Source organism: Gavialis gangeticus, unplaced genomic scaffold, assembly GCF_001723915.1.
Source record: "Gavialis gangeticus isolate Ggan-Ray unplaced genomic scaffold, GavGan_comp1, whole genome shotgun sequence".
In the NCBI taxonomy this organism is placed as follows: domain Eukaryota; kingdom Metazoa; phylum Chordata; order Crocodylia; family Gavialidae; genus Gavialis; species Gavialis gangeticus.
Genome location: NW_017728992.1, coordinates 179,850,746 through 179,859,617, shown reverse-complemented (window position 1 = coordinate 179,859,617; position 8,872 = coordinate 179,850,746).

The following is an 8,872-nucleotide window of genomic DNA, read 5'->3' as shown; positions in this document are numbered from 1 at the left end:
GTCTATAGACTCACTAGGGGGGACCAGAAGGGTTTGGGGGAGACGCTGTTTCCCCTAGCGCCCGCTGGCATAACAAGAAGCAATGGGCACAAGTTGATGGAGAGGAGGTATAGATTGGACATCCACAAGAACTACTTCACAGTTAGGGCGGCTAGGAGCTGGAACCAACTTCCAAGGGAAGTGGTGCTGGCCCCTACCCTGGGGGTCTTTAAGAAGAGGCTGGATGCCTACCTGGCCGGACTCATTTGAGTCCCGTTTCTCTTTTTGGGGTTTTTTTGTTGTTCTCCCGCCCTGGCGGGGGGTCGGGCTAGAAGATCTGCTGGGTCCCTTCCGACCCTTAATCTATGAATCTATGAATCTATGAATTATTGTCATAGAGAAAGTAGTAGGGTTGGCATGTTTTTGTTGTTTTTTTTCCCTTTTTTTTCAGCCCTATTGCATTTCTTTAAGTGACTATTTTTTATTTCCATGGCAGAGTTAAACAAATCATTCTTTTAGTTGGCATTTAACTTAAGCTCTAGTATCTGCTTCTTTTCCAGATCCAAGCGATGGCAGTTTGGCTAACATCTTTTCTAACTATACAGTTGGCCCAATAAAAGGCATTTCCAAAAAACTCCTTTCAATGTTGAGTAAGCATCATTACTCAGTGATGTCTTTATTCTTCCTCTTCTGGAGGTTACAGTTAATTCAGAGTCCATTAGTGTTTATGAGTAGTTTTAAATAGTTTCTTACGAGGTAGAAAACATGATTTATTTCCATTTACAGATAGAAATTTGAGTCTCTTGGAAAGACAAGTGACTTTCTCAATAGACTCCAGGATCTCTGACTTGTTGTTCTGGTCACAAAATACTGTACAGACTGCTTTGTATTAGCACATCTCACAGCTGACTTTGAGCACAGGAGGCAGTGTGTAACTACTGGGTAGGATGCTGGTTTCTGACTCAGCAGACATGGGTTCTTGTTTCCAGCTCTGATAAAAGCCTGCTTGGACATGTCACTTAATTTATCTATGCCGCAGTGGGGGTAGGGATTTTATAAAACACTTTCTGACCTACAGAGTAAAAATATTGCATAAGAGCCAGATATTCATGTTAGGTATTTCTAGACATGCCTAAATTACATCTGGACCTCATGGTACCTTCTGTACCATTTATTTGGATGTCATGCATCTCCTTTTGATGATAACAAAAACCTAGCTTTTTACAAGGGGTTTATACATGATGTGTGCAAATAACCTCATATGCCCAGGCAAATAATATTTATAAAAATGTGTGCATGTGTAAATCCTCAGCTTGTCTTTGTGCACAGTGAGGCAGGGTTAAATGGGTGGAGGGGATGCATGATGGAAAATATTGAGAAAAGGCTCTTAATGGGGGATGTACAACATTCGAGCAAGGGCTCACAAGCTTTTCTTCTTCCTATCACTTTGCAAACACTACACATTTCAGCCACACAATGCATTATTATTGTTCAATCATATTTATTATGAGGCGAAACTATGAGTGAAGCCCTGATGCATTAAGAAGAACTACAGAGGCAGGTCATATTTACATGTGTAGTTGTTGTGGCACCAGTTTACTCACAAGTAAATTACTTGTGAGTAAATGGTGCTAGGCAGGCGTCTATACATGCATGAAGTGGGAGCAGATTTGCTGCCAATCTGCTCCTGCTTCCCAGGGCCCTGCAATGGGCCCTTGCTGCAGCTGCCCTTTTCAAAAGGCAGCCCCACTCGCTGCTCTCTGGCCAGCCACTTCCCTGGCTAGGAGCAGCATGCCCAGTGAAGGGACAGCACGTGGCCTGTGCCTCCCTATGCTATGGCTGCTCTAGCCTCTGCCCCTGGCAGTGACAACCAGTGCCCTGGGCTCCTGCTGGCCACTGCGCTGGCCCTGTTGGCCCACCACACCAGCCACCACCTGGCCCATGGCTGTCTCACCCCACCCGGCTTCCCCACGCACAGTGACAGCCTGCCAGGACACTGTGTGCTGTCCGAGGGCTGCTGCCACACACCTGCTGCCTTGACCCCATCCACCTGGCCAAACCCTGGCAGGCACACTGGCGACGGGCTCCAGGATGCCACCGCTGGGGCTGCCATCACCCTCCTGAGCCTCCAGCCTCACTGCTTCAGGTCCCACTGGGCCAGCCAGCACTGGTGGTGGCAAGTCCAGCACACCTGGGATGATGAGCAATGGTTGGAGGCCTTCAGGATGACCCGGCCACCTTATGGGATCTCTTGGAGCGGCTCTGGCCACACCTGGAGTGGCAGGAAACTGGCATGTGGCTGTCCCTCCCCATGGATACCAGGCTGACCTTCGCCCTGCTCAAGCTGCCCATGCCCTCCAGACTGCGATACATCTGGCATGGAAAATCAACTGTGCCCACAAGGCCTTGACCTTTATGTGGCACTGCTGTGCTGACTGGTCGTGCCCACACTCCTGCATTCCGGCTATAAGCCTATCATAGATGTGGGTGTTGGAGCGCCTGCCCTGCTTGAACTGGCTTTGCACCTCCATCTCACTCCACAGCACCACAAAGTTTCCAGTCTCCTCCTGTGACCAGTTGGGGCCCTAGGTGGTGGGCACTCCCATGGACATGGTTACAGATGAGGAAGACTCAATCATAGGTCCTGCACCAACTCTCTGGGACCCCGCATGGCTGTCCCTGTCCTGCTAGGCCTGGACAGCTGCCTGCAGTGCCCAGTGCAGGGGCCTGGCATGGGACTGGTAGCAATGTGGTAGAGACAATGCCCCACAGCACCTGGCAGGCTGCTGGTGGTGGGCTGTGGGCAGGTGGAGCTGGGCTTAGCAGCCAGAAGCTGCCTGCAGCTGGGATTAGGGGCTGGCAGGCCTGGCTGGACCCTGCAGCAGCCTGGAGCAGCCTATGGGCCTGGACTGCTCTGTCCTGGCAGCCATGCAGCAGTGTGATGCCAGGCAGCAGTGCCAGGGTGCAAGCAGGGTGGGGAAGCTGGCCTGCAGCCTGCCCAGAGAAGCACAGGGGCCTGGAGTACCCTCTGGCTCCCGGCTGGTGTGCCCCAGGGCTTTGAGTGCCTGGAGTCTTTTAAAGGACTGAGGCAGGTGCTGCCATAGAGGCAGCCCAGCCCTGGGGCAGCAAAGGCTCCCAGTCTGGAGCCCTGGGGCTAGCCTCAGGCCAGTCCCGTAGTAGCAGGGCTGATCTGGGAGCAAACTTGCTCCTGGGTCATGTCTATACGTGCATAACTGTGCAATAACTAATCATGAGTAAATTTGCTACCTGCCTTTGCACAATTAAGTGTTTTTACTGTGCAGTAAGCATGTGCATGTGTATTACTGCACAGCCAACTATGCTACTAAGCAGTTAAGCATTTCATGTAGATGCACCCTGCAAGTAGTAGAATGATCCCTGCCATAGGGGAAGAAAAAAAATGGGGGGAAGGGGGAGACTGAGCATGTGTGTGTGTGTGTGCCCCACCCCCAGCAGGAAAGTCTGCAGGGGAAGGGGCGGAGGGAGGGGAAAAGGCCAGTGTGGTGGGGGTGATGAGCCACTCTTGGCTCAGTCCCGTGCCCTAATGGCTGTGCAGCCCTCCCCTAGCCCCAACTCCAGCCCCACTCCCTCCCTACCCCTGCTGCAGCTGCCAGAAGCCCTCAGCCAGGCTGCCCTGTGGCCCTACTGCTGCCCCATGTTTGAGGGGGGCTAAGCCCCGTTAACCCTCCCTTCCGCCACCTATGATCCCTGCCCAAACAATTTAAAATGTTAGTTAGGCAGGAAACAGGGTGAAGAAGGCAGACTGAACTACGCAAAAGCAGTGACTAGCAGGGTAGTTCCTTCTTTTCTCAGGGCAGTGGGTTTAGGTAGGAGGGAATGAGTTAAAAAGAGAGTGTGCTGGGGGAGGGAGGACATGGCAAGGGAAAATGAAGGTCTGAGGGGCAGCTGAGGTAAAGAGACTGGGAGGGAGAGGAAAGCACAGGGCTGGAGGAAATGGCCAGTCAGCAGAGGGCACAGAAAGTCCAGCCGAACAGCGGGAAGCTCTCTGCATGTCAAAGGTCCTTGCTTTGGCAGCTTCAGCAGCTGTTCCTGCTGGCTGGAGTCTTTGGCTTTCCTCTCTCTTCAGTTTTTTTTCTCTTGGTGGGGATCTGGGTCTCCAAGTGGGTGGTATTTCTCTTGCACAATTCTGGATCTGTGGACAGAGCACACCTATACAGTTACCTGTGTGTGGTACATGGGTCTGCGCATTATATAGCCCCTGTTACCATTCCCTCTCTCCCAGTGCAGAAGTCCCTGCTTCAGTAGCAGCTCCTAGCAGCAGAAGTCTCTGCTGGCTCCTCTCCTGCATGAGACAGGCAAATAATATCATAACCTCGGTACGTAAATGAAAACCCCGAAGGCACAAGGTGGTTACCACGAACATTCCCCAAGACCCCATACAGCGAGGCAGCGAGATTATAATTGAGTGATTCTTTGCTCCTACACTTATGCTCAGCCCTCTGAAGCATAATGCCTCCATGTTTTATTATCCTTGCCTTCTTGAGTCCGACTATTATCTCTGGATCCTTAATCTTACCTCTAATTGGCATGGCCAATATTTCCTATTTTTAATGAAGTTCAAGGCATTTCTGCACAATGCTCTAACTTTCTTAATCTAATTAACAGCTTTCCTTTCCTTCTGGCCAGTAGGAACCTTTCAGGAACATCTCCAATCCTCAGCTCAAGGGGTCCCATCCCTTTGCTGCATCCTCCTGAATGGCATGAGGAGTCCATTCAGCCCTCACAGTCCCTCAGAAATCTCCAACTCGAATTTCTTTGCAACTTGTTTTTTGTTTGACCTTCAATTTTTCTGGGGTTTCATTTTCTCTCTCTCTCTCTCTGCCTCTGGAAAGTGCATTTCTCTCTTTGGCAGCAGTTCATCATCCTCCCTTATGAACAGTGAAGCAAAAAGTTCATTTACTTTTTCTGTAATGTCTACCTCTGGTTGCATCCAGACTCTGTTCTCCTATCTCTGGGAGACCCTAATGATTCCTTTGATGATCTCTTTTCCTCTTACATAGCTGAAAAAATGTTTCATTATTTATCTTAACTTTTTATGTGATCTTCATTTCATTCTTGACTTTGCTTTCCCTTTTTCTTTTTTTTACACTCTCCAGCTCATTTTATAAATTCTCCCCATCCTCTGCAGTACAGTACCTGATGTTTTTATGACTTTTATATTCTTATCTTTGATTAGTTTTTGTTAAAGCTGAATTTGCTGCACTCCTTTTAGTAGGAGCACAAGAGCTCTTGATTGTTTTTTTGCAGCACAGTCAACATCTCTTCTCTCCTTTCCCTTTATAAATTATTTTCTAATATAGCTGTTCTCTAAAATGTTGACTTCATTGGAAGTCTGGTAGCCATAGTAAGAGACCTGAAAATACAGGAGGTTTAGGTTAAGATGCTCTAGACTTTTTTACTTTAATATTGGTGAGTAGAAGAACTATGAAGTAAATCAGATGTTCTCTAATTCCTTCGAAGAAACACTTTTTATCAACAGCTCCCCCTCCATCCATCTTAAACATAGCTTCTGTAGTTTCCCTTATAGAAGATAAGTTCCTTTCCATCCTTTTAATGCATTTACTCTCATAACACCCTTTTGAGGAAGGGAAATATTGTTTGTCTCAGTTTATGGATGGGGACTGAGGCTATAACTTACCTGCTTTATAAGGCAGGTGGACCTGCTGTCTGGGGAGGCATATCAGCTGTTACTAGGTATCACTGCAGGGGCATGCAGACATAACAGATAAAAGTTAGAGGCAACACTGTAACTTTAACCCTGAACTTCAATAGTTTTGATCTACTGGTATCACCACAATAGAATGTAAGACATAACAGTTATGCTACACAAGCCTAGACCAGTATTGTTTTATATCAGTACAATTGTTATGGCTGCCTATATCCTAAAACATTGAAAAGCCAAGTGATCTGTCCAAGGTCACAGAGGAAGTCTGCAGGAGAGAAGGGAACTGGGAGCCTACAGCCTTGCAAGTTCATTGTCCCACTTGAAGTACCTGTGAAGAATGAGAGGAAATACCTTTCCCCAGGACAATCTTGCCTCATGTGAGTCACTCATTCATTGGAGGGACAAGCTAGGTGTGTGCAAAGGGGTGTGTCCATGTCATCCATGATTTAAGAGGCTGTATCCTACTTGTATCCTAACCACTACACAGTATAACAGTTTTAGTGAACTTTACTGCCTTTTCCATGTCTTCTGCCTGTCCTACTGACAACCACATCTGTTCTAGATGGCTGTTACTTCTCATGGAAGATGATTAGAAAGACTGCATGTAGTAATGCAGGGATGCCCTTCTGCCTCCGCCTGCTGCTCTCTGCACCTTCTCCCTACCAGGGCACCCTTCCACCCTACGCTCTGCACCTTCCTGCTGCACATGTACCTGGGCCCCGGGACTAACCCTTAGCTCTCTGGCTGCAAGCTCCCCCAATGCACCATGCCACTCAGGCTTCCTGGGCTGAAGGCTGCAAGGTGTTACTGGTGTCCCTCCAATCAAGCCACTGGTTCACCTTCCCTGAAAGTTGGAACCAACAATTAGATGGGTGGTTCTCAACATTTTTAGACCTAAGGTGCCTCTCACTTAGTTTTCACACATTTCTGATGGTGGAAAAATAATATGGCATTTTTTCTATTGGAGGAGCTCAAGAAGTCCACAGCAGGTCAGAATTTTTTTGAACTTTATGGATTCCTATTTGAAAGTCCTGGGTTTAACTTCTGAATCATATTTGCACACCTAACCATGCTAACATTGCATGGCACCCCACAATACTCCTAAAAGGATCTCAAGACACCCCAGGGTGCCACGGCAGCCTTACTGAGAATCACTGAATTAGACCAATGGTCAGTGACAGGAGCTGGTTTCTGGAACACACATCTCTTAATCAGCTTCTTCAAGGACCCCAGTTCACTACTTCTTACCCTCATGTAGAAAGTATTAAGAATCCAGGCCAACTGTAGAACAATATTGCCTTCCAGCAGCCAAGAAGGTTGTAGCTAAAGATGCCACAGCACATCCAGATCTGCAGTGAAGGATGCTGGCTGACATAGAAATTGAGAAGGCACTTGGTCTGCATGGCAGCAGCCAGCTCAGACATAATCCTAGCTATTTTGTGCTAGAAGGCATCCAGAATGAATCCCTGCTGCTCCAAAATCTCTTCGCGCCCCATAATCTGATCTCTATGTAGGGTCTGAACATTCTGCATGGTACCACTACCACTCCACCTTGGCCCTCCAAACTCCTCACTCTTCGCTGAAATGTTTTTATATGAAGCTCTAGCAGAAGAGTGTTTGGGCTTTGTTACACATTGCACATTGAGCTGCTCAAATGTTGGGACAGTCACACCTCAAGGCTTCTCTGACTATCCTCCACCTGCACAGCTTGGGCGTGCCACTAGAGGGCTGATGAGCAGTCTGGACTGGGCCCCACTAGTGCTGGTGAGCCAGGACACGCTTCTTCCTAACCCTGCTTTAGGTGGGCGTATGTGAGAGGTGGGTTGGGGAGGGAGGGACATGAAGCTGGGAGGCAGAGATGATGCAGTGGGACATCAGAAAATGAGGTTGTGGGAAAGGTGGTGAAATGCAGGAAATCAACCATTGGAGGCTAAAAGAAAAAGAAAAAAAAATTTTAAAATAAATAAAGGGTAGGTAAATTAAAGAAGGTCTCTTGTTTTAATAAATTGGGATTTGCATGTGGAGGGCGCTGGTTGTGCTTTCTGGGATGGTTGTGAGCAGTGAGAGAAAGGTACTTTCGGGTGAGCTACTGCCCCTGCCCCAGAAAGGAAGCCCCAGCTCATGGGAACCCAGTCTGGCCCCTTACTTTGCACGCCCTACCCTAACCTCCCTAGAGCCTATTCCAGGTCCTGGCTAACTGGAATGTGCACTGCAGGCTGTTTGCATGGGGTTGCATCCCTGGAGGTCACATCCCCATGGACAGGAGACGGAGCTGGTGCCAGAATTGCCCTCTGGACAAGTGGAGTTCATGGGATGAAAAGTGTGTCCTCACAGAACAAGAGGGTGGGGGAGGGGACAGTGTATCATGGAAACCTACAGGACTGCAACTTGGGGGGGCTCATCTGTGGGGAGTAGCAACACCTTAATGAAACATGAGTTGGGTAACACAAATCAGAGAGAAAACTTCCCTGAAGTAGCAGTAACTCTAAACCACCTAAAGTTTGCTTAAAAGTAGTTTCAGGTGTTAATGTGTGGACAATCCAGGGTTCAAGAGCTCCAGGAGCCATCTAAAATTAACGTGTAGCGAGGCCCTTAACTGATATCAAAAACCTTTTCCATATGCATAGCTAAGGCTCTTGGTGAAATTCTGCACTCACGGTGACACAATGGCAAAACTGCAGTATGAGAGGATGTATTCTTTTTTGTCTCCAAAGTCCTCTATCTTGCAGCACTGGACCACTTAAATTTCTAGTTCTTACTCTTTTTTTTTAATTCCTTATCCCTTATGAAATATCCCATTGAGATCAGTGTTCAAAAGTCTCTATAGTATTGAGAGTTTTTATTTTTTCCTAATATATCTTGTTCAGCCTGCCTTTAGAGAGAGATAAAGTGGTAGGATGAGCTGAAGGATAGTTTGACCCTCTGTCCTAGCAGCATGATGGATATCTACATAATTAGAATAGGCATAAACATGAGCAAAGAGTAGTCTACAGAGACACACTATGGCCACGTCTACATGAGATACTGACTGCACAGTAGCTTGTTACTACTGCCAGTAGCATCACATGGCATAAAGTGTGATACAACACTACTGCATGGTAGTAATGAGCTACTACACAGTTAGCATCACCTAAAGGCCATTTGGCGATGCTACTGTGCAGTAACTCCAGTTACTGCGCAGTCATTTAG